At 41.5% G+C, this 18,661-nt stretch overlaps 1 protein-coding gene across 1 annotated transcript in view; it reads left to right on the top strand.

Moving 5' to 3' along the window:
• Positions 1-18,661, top strand: part of CADM4 (cell adhesion molecule 4) — a 650,810-nt gene that overhangs the window by 228,398 nt on the left and 403,751 nt on the right. The gene's annotated exons all lie outside the window — the stretch shown is intronic.

Genomic DNA, 18,661 nt, shown 5'->3' with positions numbered 1-18,661 from the left:
ATGTCAAGTTAAGTGGTTTATTGGTTAGCGTTTCTGCCTTGCAACACTGGGTTCCTCAGTTCAAATTCCAACCAGAACATGGAGTTTGGCGTATGGGAGGCAGACAAAGGGAGAGCATGCAAAGACATGCTGGTAGATCAATTGGTTCCGGTCTAAATTGGCCCTAGTATGTGTATGTGAGATAGGGACCTTGAGGGCAGGGACTGTTGTAAATTTCAGTATGTAAAGTGCTGTGTAAACTGTCAGCACTATGTAAATATCTGTAATAAATATTCATCCTAGATTGTAAGCTCCCAGGATCAGGCCCTCCTATCCCTCTTGTATTGAACTGTATTGTTGCTGTATTGTCTCCCGTTATATTGTAAAGCGCTGAGCAAACTGTTGGCGCTATATAAATCCTGTATAATAATAATTAAAACTCAATAATGGGTCTATTTATCATTTAAAGTGTTACTAAACCCAGGACCCTGCATTCACTATATCCGGTCTCCCCGCACCCTGCATTCACTATATCTGGTCTCCCCGGACCCTGCATTCACTATATCCGGTCTCCCCGGATCCTGCATCCACTATATCTGGTCTCCCCGGACCCTGCATTCACTATATCTGGTCTCCCTGGATCCTGCATTCACTATATCTGGTCTCCTCGGACCCTGCATTCACTATATCTGGTCTCCCAGGACCCTGCATTCACTATATCTGGTCTCCCACAGTACACAGAATATGAAAATGCAATTAGTAAATATAAACTGTTAAATATCTTTTCTCATCAGCAGTATATAATAGTCTTGTGACTTCAGTCACAATCAGTGTCCAGCTGAGCACTGGTTAAAGCTTGTAGGAGGAGTTTTCTTTCTCCCCTGATTGTCCTATGAGGCTGCATAACCTCTGACCCTGTCTGGACAGTGCTGATTGACCCTGTGTTGATCACACTCTCCCAAGAAAAAACAGAAAGTCTCTAGCAATACACACCAAACTGAGCATGTGCAGCGTGCTCCCAAGACTTTTATCAGCAAATGGATTGGGGACAGTAGAAGAAGGGGAGGATCAGAGAAGGAAGGATCAAGCATCCTTTTTACACAATGCAGAGGATTAACCCCTTAGGTTCCACAGTGAGTATAACAAGCATGCTTTACTGCATATACAGACTGATTTTACTGTTGTGGGTTTAGTAACACTTTGAATATTAATCACCCAATATTCACACAACTTTCACCCATTTTTTCATAGAAGATTCAGTTAGAATGGGTTAGGCTTTGGTGAAAATGTTGATAAATAGACCCCTAAATATATTTTTACATACAGCTAGTACAAGTACCTTAGTCAAACTTTGTATCAGCTGCTTGCTATAGGGAAGCACGCTCAGATTGCATATGGTAGGGGCATAATTTTGAGCCAATTAGGTTGCTTTTGGTTTGCTCTGTGCAATTATAACATGGCTTCTTGTGGGAGGGGCAACCACTAGTCCTTTATATTCAAACCATTGGTTAGAGTGGGTCTGGACAAGAAACTAGCTTGAGCATAATCATTGAAAACTGTTCGGTACCTTAAAACTGGACAGAACATTACCTTAGAGGTTAGCACTTATGTCTTGCGGCGCAGAGGTCCTTGGTTGAAATCTCAGCTAGGACACTATCTGCATGGGGTTTGCATGTTCTCCCTGTGCTTGCATTGGTGTCCTCTGGGTATTTCAGCATCCTTCATGCTGGTGGGTTCATTGGCTCCCTTCTCAATTGGCCCCACATTAGTATGTGTGTACAAATTTGGCTTTGCACATGTGTGATCACATTTTCCCAAGCCAAGTAATTGGGGAGGGTTGAGGAATGACTTGGTGACCTTCTCATGAAAAGATCACCAAGAAAATTCGATGGCCACAGTGTTAACCCGAGGATCATCAAGAGTTGGATACAAACGGATAACTCAAAAATGCCTTGAGGCCTGTGTATTCTCCTGTATTAAACTGCTATCTTGCATAGGAAAGGTGAATCAAAGCTGTCATCGGACTCCTTGTCCTTTCTGTGACAATCATGGGCCCTTTAATGTCTAGGGGGAGTGGCTAGACATGAAGAAGCAGGCTCTTTTCTGACTTTTGAGAAAAAGTCAACATTTTGCATATCAGCAACAGCACTGATTAATCTGCAGAGGCTACACATTTTGCATCTGAAACAACTGATAGACCAGATTGTGAAGGTACCCGTATGCTTTTGTGGCTTGGGAATGAAAATGTTCATTTTAATGCATAACCGAGAACAAGAACCGTATCTATTGTAAGAAAACAGGGAATTATCGAACAGATCTTTTAAAATAGACATTTTACAGTGAACCCTTTATAAACTGGGAGTTTGCAGAAATTCTCAATATTTAGTGATTTATACAGTTGTGACATCCTGCCCAGATGGAGAATATATCCTGGATCTTACAGTATTGAGGGTCATCATAGACCTAGATGAACAGAGGCCTAAAGGACAACTCAGAAACAGAGAAATGCTTCTCAAACAACTGTATAGGCCATGTTCTTGAAATAAAAATAGTTCTGTTCTCATTACACATCTTATTTTAGACCCAGCAATGTAATTGCAGGGTCTCTGTGCTTCCCTATGCAATGCAGCCAGGGCATGTCTGGCAGGAGGCCTGGCAGGGTACTGTACATAGCTTGCTGAAAACATCACAGCACCCTTCATTAGTATTCCTCTCAAGAGGTGTCAGCCCTGAAGCAAGAAGTGGGCTGGCTCTTGGAGAGAGATATGCAAAGATCAAAATGCCTTGATGGGTGTGTGTCGTGTGTAGGAGTGGGTGTCCTAAGGAAGCTAGGACCATCCTAGGTAACACCACTTGTGATGCTGAGCCTCAGTAATTAAAAGAACTGCAATCCAATGAATAAAGGAGGCGAATGAAGGACAGTCAGACTGGGGAGGGAAGGGCTAGAAGAGACATTCACAACCAAGGTTCTGTGGATCTCCAGGGTTCCTCCAGAGGTTGCTAGAGGTTCTTTAGAGGTGCTGATTGATGTACCATCTCATGGTGTCTCCATAATTGCAGGGTTATCATTACCTGGAAGAACCAGTGGCATGACACCAATTATCACTGGTAAACAAAATAATAAAAAATGTTGTCACAGAAATGAACCAGGGTTATTCTAGTTCTGTTCTTGGTTGCAAACTCAGATATATGCTTAGAAATTCTCCATCACGTAACGTTTTGGAGTGACATCCAGTTGAAATTTACACTATGTTGCTTCTACGTCTTCTAAAAGGTATTTGTATATGACTTTCTGCTGTGTTGCGCCTCAGGAACATCCCTCTTAAGGGTCCAAAAATAGTCTGCAATCATACTGGAGCTACACTTGCCCTGGTACCTAATTTCCATTACTGAAATATCCTGATGAAACGGTTCCCCATGTTCATCGCTGAGTGCTCCTAGATTTGCAGGGAAGAAATCCAGGTGTGAATCCAAGAAGTGCATTTTCAAAGACCTGTTACATCATAGTTTCTGGTAAGATTTCAGTAGAGTATCCACTAATTTTGCGTAGTTGTCTGCCTTGTTGTTTCCCAAGAAGTCGCGGCAAACAGTCTTAAAGGACTCCCATGCAGCTCTTTCAGTTTCATTCAACTGACCGCCAAAGTTTTCATCTTTCACCAGTTTCCTAATGTTAGGTCCTACAAAGATCCCTTCTTTAATCTTCGCTTCACTGATCCTTGGAAATGTCTTTCTTAGATATGCAAATCCAAGTCCACGTCTATTCATCGCTTTTACAAAGTTCTTCATAGGACCCAACTTTAGATGGAGTGGAGGTAGATTATTTACTTTATTCGGCTCCACAAGTGGGTCATGTGCAAGATTTTTCTGTCCTGGGACTAGCGATGTTCTCTTTGGCCACTGTTTCTGGATGTAATGATTAATGGCTAATTTACAGTAACGTACAAACTTTACTAGAGCATAACTCCGGAAGTACGGGTGATAGAAAAATTTTGATACCATAATTGTAAACAAGAGGAAAAATTACATGTGGAACGGGTCAGAGCAGGTCTGTGACAAAAATTGTGTTGAACAGTGTTATCTTTTTAGTTATCTAAAGGGCATTCCTCCCATTAACCACCAATGTAAGGAGCGTTCTTCCCAATGACCGCCAATGTAAGGATCATTCTTCCCACTGACGACTAATGTAAAGAACATTCTTCCCACTGAACACCAATGTAAGGAACATTCTTCCCACTGACCACCAATGTGAGGGACGTTCTTCCCACTGACCACCAATGTGAGGGACGTTCTTCCCACTGACCACCAATGTGAGGGACGTTCTTCCCACTGACCACCAATGTGAGGGACGTTCTTCCCACTGACCACCAATGTGAGGGACGTTCTTCCCACTGACCACCAATGTGAGGGACGTTCTTCCCACTGACCACCAATGTGAGGGACGTTCTTCCCACTGACCACCAATGTGAGGGACGTTCTTCCCACTGACCACCAATGTGAGGGGTGTTCTTCCCACTGACCACCAATGTGAGAGGCGTTCTTCCCACTGACCACCAATGTAAAGGACATTCTTCCCACTAACCACCAATGTCAGGAACATTCTTCCCACTGACCACCAGTGTGAGAGACATTCTTCCCACTGACCACCATTGTAAAAAGAACATTAATGCCACTGACCACAAATGTAAGGGACATTCATCCCACTGACCATCAATGTAAGGGACATTCTTCCTACTGACCACCATTGTAAGAAGCATTCTTCCTACTGACCACCAATGTAAGCGACCTGTTTTTTCACTTCTAATCAGTTTGTTACAGCAGAGGGTCCCCATACCTAAACATTTATTTGAAGGGTTCTTCTGGTTTAAAAAGTTTGAGAAAGATTGCTCTAACTTTGTCTGCAGGGTTAACCCATCTCTGAAGAGTGATCCACATTTAGATCGCTTTTTAGAAAGCATTTGACAGGCGGTGAGGCGGTGGTGTTTTGCTCCCCCACTGCCTGATTTAACTCCTTGAGTTCAGCACTATTGCACTGCAACCATGTGCATTGCATGCGGTTGCGGGATGCCTGCAGATCAGTCCCATGAAACTTGAAAATGACAGGGGGTATAACTCCGGCCACGAAGCCAAGCATTGTGGTTGTGGCATGTGTACACCCCCTGCCTCTGCCTTTCCAGCTAAAGAGGGACCAGTTGAGAGGTGCTAACACGTGGCTCAACCATCCCCATCCCCTCCCCAACAGCTAGTATAAATGGGCCCTCAAAGGGTAACTTTGCCCAATGTCTTTTGATATAACAGTATTACTACATATAAAACAGGGCACTTTACAGAGTTTCCTACCTCCTTTTTCTTTTCTTTTCTTTTTTTTTTTTTTTTACAACTGCAATCACTACTTGACATGATTTTACAGAAATATGAAACAAAAATCAAATCGCATTGCTCCCTGAATAATGGGCACTTGGCAGGGATGGCCACAATGTCCTTTTGCCAACCCGTTCATTATTCATGCACGTTCAGACAGCTCTGAACGGTTATATAAAGCCAGCAAGACGGCACAGACACATACACTCCCACACGCATGTACAGAGACACAAACATGTCTGTGAGTCACGCTAGCTGCATATTGAGTGTGTATCAGCATAATAGCAGGGAAATTGGCTTTATAGCACCAGGATGGAAAATGATTGAAGAATCTCGGCAGGTGTACGCCGTAACCTGGGAACGGGGAGAGCGGCGGGCGGCAACAAACTTGTACAAGCCAAGGAGGGATAATATCTGACAGTAATCAGATGTGTGAACAATGCACACTCTTCCCGTTCTTCTAAAAACTGTGATGTTGTCGGTTTGCACTCCTGTGCTAGCCTCACATATGGATTTTTGCAATCGATTTTATTTAGATCTCAAGAAAATGCTGGATTGTGTCTGGAATTGTTTGATCAGTTTCTTGGCCTTACATGTGTTTCTGTGTTGTTTTTTTCTCCTGGTCAACAAAATCAAGAAAACATTCAAAGAGGTTGATTTACTAAAGGCAAATAGGTTGTTCACATTGCATAAGAATTTTTACTTTGCAAGTGACTTTTTCCTTAGCTTAGCGAATGTGGTAAAAATTTGTCTTGAAAAAAATATCCAATAGCGTGCAAGAAGAAAAAGTATTTTTGCTTGCATATAATTGGATGATAGCAATTAGCAAAGCTTCACCTTATTTACTAAGCTAAGGGAAAGTTCATTTGCACAGCCAACAGCCTATTTGCCTTTAGAAAATCAACCCCAATGGGTGTGCCAAATTTCCATTTGGTTATTATTTGACTTGCATTAGAATTGGTTGGTAATGACTAGGGACAAGCTTGGGCATGTTTGGATGTTCTTCTGAGTGAAAGTCGTTGAGCCCACCATGAAGCTGTCACCTAAATGGGTCAATCATCTGTGGTGGAGGCATTCCCTTTGCCTTTAGTGGCATGAGAGCATGCCCCTTGGTTATCACTTGACTTGCATTAGAAATGGATGGTAAAGACTAGGGATGAGGTTTAGCATGTTGGGATGTTCTTCCGCACCAACGTGGCTGAGCTTGCCAAGAAGCTTTCTCCTATAATGGGCCAATCATGTTTGGCGGTGGCATTCCCTGCCATGCAGACGCATTCTATATGCCCCATGGTTATCACTTGACTTGCGTTAGAAATGGATGGTAAAGACTAGGGATGAGATTTGGCATGTTAGGATGTTCTTCCACACCAACGAGGCTGAGCCTGCTAAGAAGCTTTCTCCTATAATGGGCCAATCATGTTTGGCGGGGGAATTCCCTGCCGTGCAGACGCATTCTATATGCCCCATGGTTATCACTTGACTTGTATTAGAATTGGTTGGTAATGATTAGGGATGAGCTCTGGCATGTTCTGATGCTCTTCTGAACCCACGTGGCCAAGCCCACCAGAAAGTTGTCACTTGTAATGAGCCAATCAACTGCAGCAGAGGCATTACCCACCCCACAGCTGCATGTATAGAAGGGGCATGTATACTTGCAGCTGCAGGGAAGGGAATGCCCATGCCACAGAGCATTAGCCCATCATAGGTGAAAGCTTTACAGCAGGCTTTGCCACATAGATTTGAAAGAGCATCCAAACATGCCGGTGCTCATCCCTAGTTATTAGCAACCAATTCTGAGGCAAGTCAAGTGATAACTGAGGGGCATATGTACATGCGTCTGTGGGGCAGGGAATGCCCCCACCACAGATGGTTGGTCTAACCCTGGATGAAATCTTGGTGGCATCAGCTACGTGAGTGCAGAAGAGCATCCTAACATGCCCAAACTCACCCTCAATCATTACCAGTCAATTCTAATGCAAGTCAAGTGATAACCAAATGGAAAGACGAAGCAACACTTATTAGGGTTGATTCTCTGAAGGCAAATTGATTGTCCCATTACAGTGAAATCAACTTGGTGGGCTCAGCCATGTGGGTGCGGGAAAACATTCAAACATGCCCAAACTCATATCTAATATTGACTTGCAAAAAAAGTTTTTAAAAATCATTTGAACAACATGATTCACCACACACTTTACGGTTTCGATGCTTCACTTTGCTGTGCACCAATTTTAACCTGACGTTGACAGGTGACATCCTCCAAGTTAATGGAACCATGCGGCACCTGAGTGCCAAATGTGGCAATGGCAGTTGCGGCACAGCAATTCAATGTATAATTCTCATTAGGATAGAAAAAGATCCCCCTGGGAATCGAAAAACAGGTGTGCACGAGGTGGCAGGACCACTTTTAAACAAGTTGTCATCTGCAGTCTTTTTTTTATTTATTTCAAATGTTTGCCTTCTTTCTTTCTGCAACAATTGCCCAAAAATATGCCCTCGCTGTAATACTTTTATCTTCTCCAACTCCAGCAAAATCCAACATTTATAGGTGTATTTTGTTCTCCAGTGCTTGTGAGTCCCTAAATACATACTCTATATGGGATCTGTTTTACCTGTCAAGTATTTACATTTCTAGCAATTCAATGCTGAAATGTATACAGTTCTGCTGAGCAGCACAGCACTATCTGGAAGGGCAGGAGACCTAATTTTTGTCTTACAATTACAGGTCACTTGGCTCTCCCAGCCTGTGACTAGGCAGTGAAAGCAGAAGCAGCAGACTGATGAACTCATCCCAATGTCACTCTGTTCTCTCCTTCTCTCGGCATGCTCCTTTTCTAGCACATATGCACTGCAGCACAACAGATTGTTTTTCAGCCTGCTCCCAGTCAGAGCTCTGCTGTACAGGGGATTGTAAGAGCCTGATGCCAAGTCAAATTTAGTACTTGTTATAATTAAAAAAAAATTATTGCAGTAATGAATACAGAGCTGCATTTATTTGTGTCTTTTTATATTTAACTGGAGTTGGGCTTTAACTCTTCTGCATGACATTGTCTCGGGGCACCAGGCATAAAATCATAGGCTGCCTGTCTTCTAGGCAATAAAAGTGGACTATCATCCATCTGGATTTTACTACATTATCCCCGCCGTACCCACCGAGGCTCGGCGCCATGTATCATATCGCTTATAATGTATAAAACAGCACTTCCCGCTTTCATTATGAGGATTTGAAAGAGTGAAGATGTGTAAGATAAAGGTTCCCTTCACCGTTCCGTTAATGTTAAATTAAATCCTGTGCTGGCCTATTCTCCGGCGTGCGGATTTGACTCCGCAGCGGCAAAATGAGTCACGTTCCATTATCTCCGAGTGTATCCAGGTAACTGTCGACTCGATGCTCATGCAGGTACTGACATCTTCGCTGTCAGGGAGCCATCAAGCCTTTTGTCTAACACCAGCTTCAAAAACGGCTCAGGGGTTGTCGTCATCAGGCACCTCGATCTCTCGACGGGGCTGCGATAATTTGATAATGACACCTGTTTTCAGTGACTTTTAAAGGAAGGTAGCTGATGTCACCAGGGTAATAAAGGACGGAGCTCATGTTTGTCCGTGGTAGAGGCAGCTTCTGGGTTACTGCTGTGCAAACACTAAAAAAAAAATTGGTATTAAAGTTCGGGATATGGAGCATCGCATATTTGTAACAAGATTTCCCATGATGCTTGGCCAGATATTAAGTAGCAGAGCATACTGGGAAATAAGACGAAGCAGGGGTTGTTGGAGCGTCCATGGGAGTAATGGTGGATTATATGAGCCTTGGAAATCTAGACTTGGTAATTTAAGGGAACTTGTCATGATGGAAACATGAACGCTGCCATTGCTGTTCTCTCTTGTTGACCATCTTTCTTTAATTCTTTGAGTTGCTGATCAGTACAAGGTTTAAAGAGATGTCAATCTTTCTGACCATGTTTCATGTTACACCCATATTTAGAATGGAAGATGGTCAGAGCCTGCACTTGCAGAATCCAGGGGTTCTCCCTGCAAGCTCTTTTCATTATTTGAATTCTCTCCTGCTACATCATTTATTCACAGGAAACTGTGAATGGAAAAAGCTGTAAGTCCCATTTGCCATTACAGCAGATAGACCCATAGTTTTCAATGGGGCATAAATGCAGTGACATCATCGCACTAGTAGTCTATTGATGCCTCCTCCAACCCCATAATTGAAAGTACACGCCTTGATACAGATCCATGGCTGGAGAAATCCATTTTAGTCCACTGATGCTTCCTCCATCCCCCATAAGTGAAGGCTAGTACCTCAATACAGAACCATGGCTGATGGAATCTATTGTAGTCCTTTGATGCTTCCCCCAACCCCCATAAGTGAAGGTCTTTGGATAAGTACAAACCCATGGCTGGAGGAATCCATTGTAGTCTATTGATGCTTCCTCCATTCCCCATAATTGAAGTCTGTGCCTTGGTACAGACCCAATGGCTGAAGGGAATCTATGGTAGTCCAATGATGCTTCCTCCATTCCCCATAATTGAAAGTTCGTGCCTCAGTACGGTGCTTCCTCCAACCCCCATAGGTGAATGTCCGTGTGTAGGTAAGGACCTATGGCTGGAATAGTAGTCTTCAGGAGCCTGTACATTGCATTCTAAATCTACTGATCACAATTGCAGTGTTTTGCTGGCTCTATTGCCAAAAATAATTGCAGATTTTTATGAATCATTATGGGTGCATTCATTATTTTCCTTTTTTTTTTGCAAAAGGTGAACTACAGTATGCCTTTTAAATCGAACATGGGCTTCAATTTACAATTTGGAAGTAAAACGAGTAGGAGTAGACCCCACAGGATACCTAATATTACCCAGAAACACTTCTACTGTGTCCCTCTTGGATTCTATTTCACTTTATTACTGGGGTCTGACATAATTTAAACATGTCTGAGACAAACCTAGATCTGTACCCAGACAAAAAAGTAAAAAAAAAGGCCGAAAAATCAAAAAGGAGCAGACTTGATAGACCACTCTTTTTCTGACATCATTCTTCTGTTTCATAGCTAAGCCCTAACAGCTGCTATTCCACTTTTCAGTAAGGCTGCCTCAGAGGCTAGTTAGGGTGTTCTCAAATGGCATAGGGCGTAGTTCTCCATCCAAATCAAAGGTCTGAGGGGTGTGACGTAGGTATGCTGTGGTGTTTTAGAATGCTCAGTGGACACATCCTTAATACCAATTATCATGTTTAGATCTATAGTCCCATGACAAGGTTTCACAAATCAAAAATCAGCATATAATTTAGCAGAATTAAATTATGATTTGTTAGATCCTAAATATGACAGGTCTGTAATATGTCTCCTAGGAAGTCTAATGTGTAAGGCTAGTGAGATAGCCTTCTGGAGCTTATATATATACTTATATATATATATATATATATATATATATATATATATATATATATATATATGTAACCACCTTTTATTATGATAACCCAATTAAGGTAGAAGTTATGGACTATGAATTAAACTTACATTTTTGGCGTTCAGCTGTAGGTCGGTATAGGTCAGCACTCAATCCTCATTGATGTATATTCCTAAACTACATATCAGACGATTTACAGCCTGACCATTTTTGACACAACCTCATCTAAGGTTCTCTGTAGACCCTGGGCTAGTTGAGGGTTTTGATGCCAAGCATTATAAGTGGACTACATTGTGGTGTAACTGTGCTGTCTTTCTTGACTGCTTAGCACAGACAGGAGATTTTAACCTGTCTTGTTTCTGACTTTTAAATTGTGGAGAAAATAAAACTGGCATTGGGTTAGGCTCCCCTTTGTGCACAGTTCAGGGTTCATCAGACCTCTTGAGCATTGCTATCATGTTTAGTGGTGAGGTCATGCTTTGAGGTTTGGTGTTCTATATTTGTATAGAACGTAAAAGACCTGCATTATTATCATGCTGAGTGACCGGTCACAATGGAAGTATAGCATTCTCTGTGTAATACAGAGTGATAGAAATGTATTATAATCATGTCCAGTGGGGTCAAGTCTTTTGGAGACGTAATGTACTGTGCCTGCTTAGACATGAATAGATTCGTATTGCGTTCATGGTCAGTGTGCATTTCATTGGTATTGTAATGGTATTTGCCTGTTTATGTTGCTTTGTGTTATGAATATATAAAGTGTATTATGACCATATACAGATGGTGAATAGTTTTATCTTCCCAACCGATGCTCAAGGCAACTTGAATAGATGTAATGTCTATTACAGCCATACTGTGATTACAGTCATGGTCATCGGTTAAATGTAGTGTTGTATAAACTGAATAATGAAGATAGAGAAAGATTCATTTATTGAATATTACCTATGCAGACAGGCCCCTTTTTGTTACTCAATGTCAATATAATTAGAAAATACAAATTTTTTTTTTTCAGTATGTGTACTAAATTCAACCAGTTTAACAACATTTTGAATGGTGCCCCAACACACTAAGACAACACAACCATTCTGCAGTGAAATGCTTGGATGTTATTTGTGGTTTGATGCGTTACAAAAAAAGGGTCAAGTCAGGTGCATTAGTAGCCTATTCACTTCAATAGGCTGCCTAATACAACTCAGATTAATGCACATGGTTAATGCATTGCAAAGCAGCAAATAGGTCCTCAAGGAGAGAAATGGATTGCCATTGGAGAACCCCTTTTTTGAATGTTTCTTTCCTGGCTGTAGTACTTTGTTTCATTAACCTGAAACAAGCATGGAGGTCATGAAAATGTGGGCAACTTCAACTTCTAATCTGCATGCTTATCCCAGGTCAGTGATTTAGACCATTCTGAAGCCTCTGGATCATCATGTACAGGGAGGTACAGAAGAGGCAATGGCAGCCTTTAAAGCAAACCTTAAAAACTTCCAAAACTAGCTGCAGGAGCAAGAGTACAATGAGAGCTCAAAATCGCAGGGAACACCCCCCCCCCATGCGATTGTTGACAATTCAGCAGTGTGGTTGGCTGGCCTACCTTTTTTTTCTAACCTTCGGGTCAAAAGGACCTTCAATTTGCAGGACTAGAGGAAGCATCGATGGACTACAAATGCATGAATATCTCCACACTTGTGGATGGGGCTGACTGGACTCCAGTATGGTTGAAAAACGTACAAACTTTTATATGAGTGTCCTTAAGATGGAGGTTTCCCACTGTGCTAGATACATATACAAGCTCTGTATACCTAAAAGACATTAAAAGGCCATAGCACCTCTTTAAAGAGCTACATTTGCAGTTTGCAATCATCGAGCATGCTGTGTATAACTGATTTCCGTAAGGCCTTTGCAAAAACGTATTTTTTTATTTTAAAGCGTTAATCATACTCATTCCCTCTTTTTTTACAAAATAAGTTGATTTGCAGATGATCGTCTTCAGTGTGGCTACTGACCCATGAAAAGTAATTACATATTACGACGCTCTATCATTCTCTGAGCCGCTTTTGGCCGTCAATACGGGAACGGTCCCATAAGAAAGATGGAGGGAGCCGGGTATGGCTCCCAGAAGGCCTCCACCCCCCCCTCCTCCTCCTCGTCATCCTGAGCGCCTTTGAAGGCAAAATCCCGGCTTTTGCGTTTGATCTGGCTGCTTTTGTGGTGAGGCAGAGCGAGAGGAGCCTGCGCAGCTATCTCTGGCTCCGGGGTAAGGAAGCGCTTTGAAGAGTGTGGGATTATTCTGTTCCTCCCTCCTGGGATCGCACCGAGTCCTGCGTACTCAGGGCGAGGAAGATTTCAATTGCTGGATTACAGGCTCTGCTCCACTTAAAGAGATTTGCTCGTTCCCGAGGATTGCCACAATGTCACCGAGAAAAACATCCGGAGTCCTGCAGCTGTCAGGTAGTTTGAGGACGACGCAAAAATGCCTTGTGGGCTCTTCCTGATGAGTTATTCATTGGACTCATGTGAACATCCCGCACAAAAATGATAACAGACTTTTCTAGACAGCTTTTCCGGGCCTAATTTATTCACACGTCTGAAACAAGAACCGGCTCTAATGCGTCTCCGCTACCAGAAGACCATCATTGTCATCATCCAATGTATTGTTACAACGCTGATCGTTCCTTTTTGAGACACGTTAATAAATACTGTCTCTCTTTAAATTTTGGGGTACAAAAAAAAATCAGGGGCATTGGTTAAAAGTTTGGAAAATATATTTATTCCCTCATAAAATATAATCCAACGCATTTCCGGGGCTTTACTGAACCCTGTCTTCATCTGGGCTTAAAAGGCTGACCAAGGCAGAATTATGTATGCTGAACAACCACTCAGGTCCACCTTGCCATCTAGAGCAATAGGAACACATTGCATTTAATCTGAGAACCTTTGGGGGTATAAGGGTTATTCCAGCTGCTGGAGACTTTTTGTACCATTGTAAATATTGTGAATATCCTAAGTGCCAATTTCTACATATATTTGTAAAAGTTAATCTAGTTTGTCAATCAGAATAAATAAATAAAACTTCAAAAGGGTTAAAGTGGAACTGAAAATGTTTTATTCATTTTTGATATTCAGAGTAAACTCTCCCATCCATTAATGTCTCAGGCTTTATTTTGTTGACAAATCACTTTGAAAAACACCACTTAACATTTCTAGCAGTGGCCATCTTGACTAAGGGCAGAGATGATTCATGTAGCATTTAGTTCCTGGAATCCATTGGCCCTAGGTCAATTATTCTCGCAGGAAAGTGTGAATAGCTAAGAAAGCCGCTCCTACGGATGAAACTAAAAAAGTGCCCAAGGAGACACTTGAGATATAGGACATCATTTTGGTCTAGGCCAGAAACCAGGAAGCAACTGAAGAAATGTAAAAAGAAAAAGTTTTAAACAATACCATTTCATCTATTTACTAATGCTAGCATCATAAGGATCAAAAATAGTTCATGTTGATTGAGAGAGTTTAGTTCTGCTTTAAGCATTCAAAATATACATTCATTTCCTTATACAATATAATTATAATGCATTTTGGGGGCTTTGCCACTCCCCTCTTCATCAGGGCATGAAAAGTTGGCCGAGGCAGGATTACATATGTTGAAATAGAACACAAGTCCATCTAGTTAAACCAACAGAAAAAAAAATAAATGAATAAAAAAGAATAAATCAATTAAACAACACCAAAGCAAAGAGTTAAGGTCCCACGTACACTGTTGTGCTTATTGCACATGTTCGACATGGTTAGCCATGTGTGTCATGGCTCCCTATAATAAAGATAGTGTCTCTTCCCATCTCAGCAGTACAGTGTGGTCTTACAATACAACATTTTTTTTTTTGCATTTAGGGAGTTAGGAGATCCAAAGAAGTCAATGGCAGCCCATTAAAGCACTGTTTAGCATGCATTGGAAATGTATTAGCAAGCCTTGGTAAATGGCTGGTAAGCATGCCCAATCCAAATTCTTAATCAATCAAAACGCCTTGATGTTGCATGACAAAGCACCTGCCTGACTTTAAAAATTTTTTTTTTTTAAATGCCCCTCTACACACGCATAGTTGAACTCACCCTATGTGATGCCAATGAAAACTTGTGATCTGACCTGGAGGTACCCACCAAATAGAGGAGGAAGCAAAGTATTTTGTTTTAATATACTTTACCATTTTTTGAATTCAGCATCCTGCCATGGTCAGCCTTTTAGGCCCTGATGAATGAGAATCTTTAAAGCCCAACAAACCTATTGGGGGTTTTTTGAAAAAATATAAATGATAAACTCAACCATCGTTGATAAGATGGTATATTACACCGAGTGTAGAACACAAGATGAGTGGGGAGAAATCACCTTGGTGTTGGCGGGGGTGTGGAGAGATAGGCACTATGTATCACATATGGTGGGAGTGTCCAAAAATACAAGTATTCTGGAAGAAAATTGTACATCAAATTAGGATGACTACGGAAATAGACGTTAGATTGGACCCCGGAATCTGCCTTTTTCATAGTACAGAACTATCAGTAAATAAATATAAAGAAACAGGTGTATGGTACTACTTAAATGCTGCAAAAAGTTTGATATCCAAGTTTTGGCGTAAAGTAGAGGTTCCAAAAGAAGAAGATTGGATAGATAGAGTGGACCAGATTGGTAGGATGGAGAAACTATTTCACATGCAGGAAGATAGGTTTGGAAATGGAAAAAATGGGAAGAGGTTTAGATTGAAGGTGAAATGATGAAGAGGTGACTTTTATAAATAGGAATACTCTTCTTGTTTTTCTGTGCGGAGGATGCTGAGAAGCGCAGGGTGGATAGTGGGGGGGATGAGGGGGTCGAGAGGGAGGGAAAGGGAGGTTTTGTTAGAGGAAAGGGGTGATGGGAGAAAAGGGAAAAATATTGTGAATGTTTGGTTTTATGAGAATGTAAATTGAATATGTACTGTTGCTTTTTTTTCCTATTTATTTTGAAAATTATTAAATATTTAAATAAAAAAAAAAACTCAACCATCAACTCTTGTTTCTTCTGTACCTCCTGGAATCTGGCAGCATGGGAGTGGGCAGGAGGTGGAGCAGGTGTAGATGACTGAATACCACTTGTCATGCATTACCATCATGTGTTTCCATGCTGCTGGTGGCCAGCTCGCCTGCTCCATGGAAGTGAATGATGTGTAAAAATGTGGGATGCAGCTCAGCACCCCTGGTGAGCCCAGTTGGCAATACCCTGTTCCCCCTGTTAAGAAACAATGATCTAGACTACCCTGAATTTTTTGTATGGACCTGAGCGAAGCCAGTGAGATGGTGTTGGTGCTGGCAAGAGAGCTTGCAGACATTACATTGCTGGAGCAGCGATGAGTATAATTCAATTTTACGTTTATCTCTAGATACCCTTCTTTTCAGTTTTCAATGAAGTAGGAAAGGGTTGGAACCAATGGGTAGAGTCACCCTCACTATCATCTTTAATCACACCTTTGAGTGCCTCTCTGAATCTAGTTTGCCTTTTTTTTCTAGGAACTTGACTTTCCTGCAGAGCTTAGCTCCAGCAAGGGTTGTTCCCCTCTGCAGTGATGGTGTCCTTACTGACCACAGAGGCAATCTCATTGGACAGGGATTGGGAGTTAGCAAAGCTTAACAATGAAGTCAATAAATTCAGGCCCCTATTAGCAAAGTGAATCTATTGTTTGAGAAGAAGATGGAGTTGATTTTGTGACAACTGAAGGATCAAGCAGACTTATGTTTCCTTTCTCTCCAAGACAAAAGTGTGAAACATTCATGCACAGTCTTTTTAAATGCATTCTGGGATTTTCCTTGCCCTGATTTTCATCTGCTTTTCAGCATGCTGGAAAATTTTCTATTAATCTTGACCTCCCATTTGTCTTGTACCCGTGCCAATAGTCACCGGTGATGCCTAAATAATTCAGAGCAGGTCCACTTTATGCTTTTGACTGACATTCCTTGCAATACTTAATGTATTTGGACGTCTGTGCCACAAGGTTGCTAGAAAACCATGATGTCATACTTGGTCACATGACACGATGAATAACGCTTCATGTTTTCCGTATGATGGATGGAGCAGCCCATATGGTTGACAGCCACTTTTATACCGCCAGTGGCAACGTTCCAGCCAAACAACAAGTTCATAGCAACGGTAAATTATACAGGCTGACAATTTGTCACTTCATTTTCAACTTGCTGCAGGAGTTGATGGGAAAGGGAAAAAAAATACATTGTAAGCACGCAAAAAGTTATTTTTAAAAAAGGCCAGGATCTTGCTGAGCCAGCAAACTTGCACTTTGGTTTGAAGAATTACCCAAAATGAAAACTGCAAGAGGAGTTGCAATAATTAGAACACCATGGAATGAATGGGACTGATGCTAGATCCTACAGTATTTAACTGGCATTCATACTTCTTGAAAAGAATGTATAGTGGCTTTGTACATTTTTTTTTTCTCAAGTCCAATAATTTAAAAAAAATGTTAGGTTGTATATGGAATATTGCATATTAATAATCTGCATTTTCTTTGCAAGCCAGTAGGTGTCGCTTAAGGCACTTTTCAGGTTTCAAGTTTTCATTCATCTCCTTGCGTTTTTGATGAAGTGAATGTCAGATTGGCAATTCAGCAAAGTAACAGGTTCTCTTATTAGGGCACACTCATAACCCCCACTAATACTAATTCTAACAGTGGTCCCCCATTGCCCTGCTGAGTCTAATCACTGTGTTAGCTCCATCTTGGCCACTGGTAGTAGCTTACATGGTGTTAATTGCCTTCTCCCCTTACCTACATGATGGTGTTTGAGCAAGCAATTGGCCACTCAAGTTCCCCTATACCAGGGGTGGGCAACCTGCGGCTCTCTAGCTGTTGTGGAACTACATTTCCCATGAGGCATTGCAACATTACTAAACTGACAGTTACAGCTATGACTTGCAGAGGCATGATGGAACTTGTAGTCCTGCCACGGCTGGAGAGCCTCAGGTTGCCTACCCCTGCCCCATACCTTGAAGTACTGGATATTTCCCAAGGGCTTCAACAGATGAAATGAGCAACGAGGGAGCATGATTGAAGTTATCAGCAGGAGGCAAGTGAAATGTTAAGTCTTTAATTTTTGCCCATTTAGGGCAAAATGGCAGGTTCCTTTTAATGCTTGTTTACAAGCCAGGCAACCTGCATCTTGAGAAACCTTTCTGCAGTATCCATGCTTTAACAGGTTTCCTTTTATGATGTGCTTCTAAAATGCAATATTTTATGCTTTTTAGTGTGTTAGTGCACACCTGACATGCCTTTTAAATTCCAATGCACCGTTGACAGCTGTTTATCATTGGTCCAACGCCACAAAATCTTTAAAAACTCCATACACTGCTTTTAATTAGCCGAACGATCCACAGGTAGCGAATATTGACAGATCAGCTGCAGTTCATATACATTTTTATTAAAATAATGTCCTTCACATGACAGCCCAGATTAATATTCTTGGTGAAGGATACCGTTTTGCCGCCACTGGAAAATGCCGTTTTGTGGCACCACGCTGAAAGCTGCATGCTTTTTTCCCTTGCAGTTTGCAAGGCCATAAAATCTGCTTTAATTCAGAATTCAGTTCCTTGTGTGGGTTTTATTTGATGTTACTGTGAGGAAAAAGTAGAATTAAACTGAAGTTGAGATTTATCAAGTGTTTGTCAAAAGCTGTTGACGGTAATGGGATTGGATTTTCGAATGCGGCAGCGTAGTCTTGATATGTTTCTGCAGTGCTTGTATTGTAACTGAGCCCTTGCTGAGAGGATTTGTTAAGAAAAAGACGAAAACATATCTATATGTAATAAATATATAACAATGTATTTGTCTAGTAATTCCCCTGAAGACAGTGCTTCCACTGATAAAAAGTTCGGAGCCTACAATGT

Source organism: Staurois parvus, unplaced genomic scaffold, assembly GCF_062004578.1.
Source record: "Staurois parvus isolate SC_StPar_1 unplaced genomic scaffold, SC_StPar_1.0 ptg000423l, whole genome shotgun sequence".
Classification (NCBI taxonomy): domain Eukaryota; kingdom Metazoa; phylum Chordata; class Amphibia; order Anura; family Ranidae; genus Staurois; species Staurois parvus.
The sequence above is the reverse complement of the archived record's forward strand: the minus strand, read 5'-3'. Positions and strand labels throughout refer to the sequence as shown.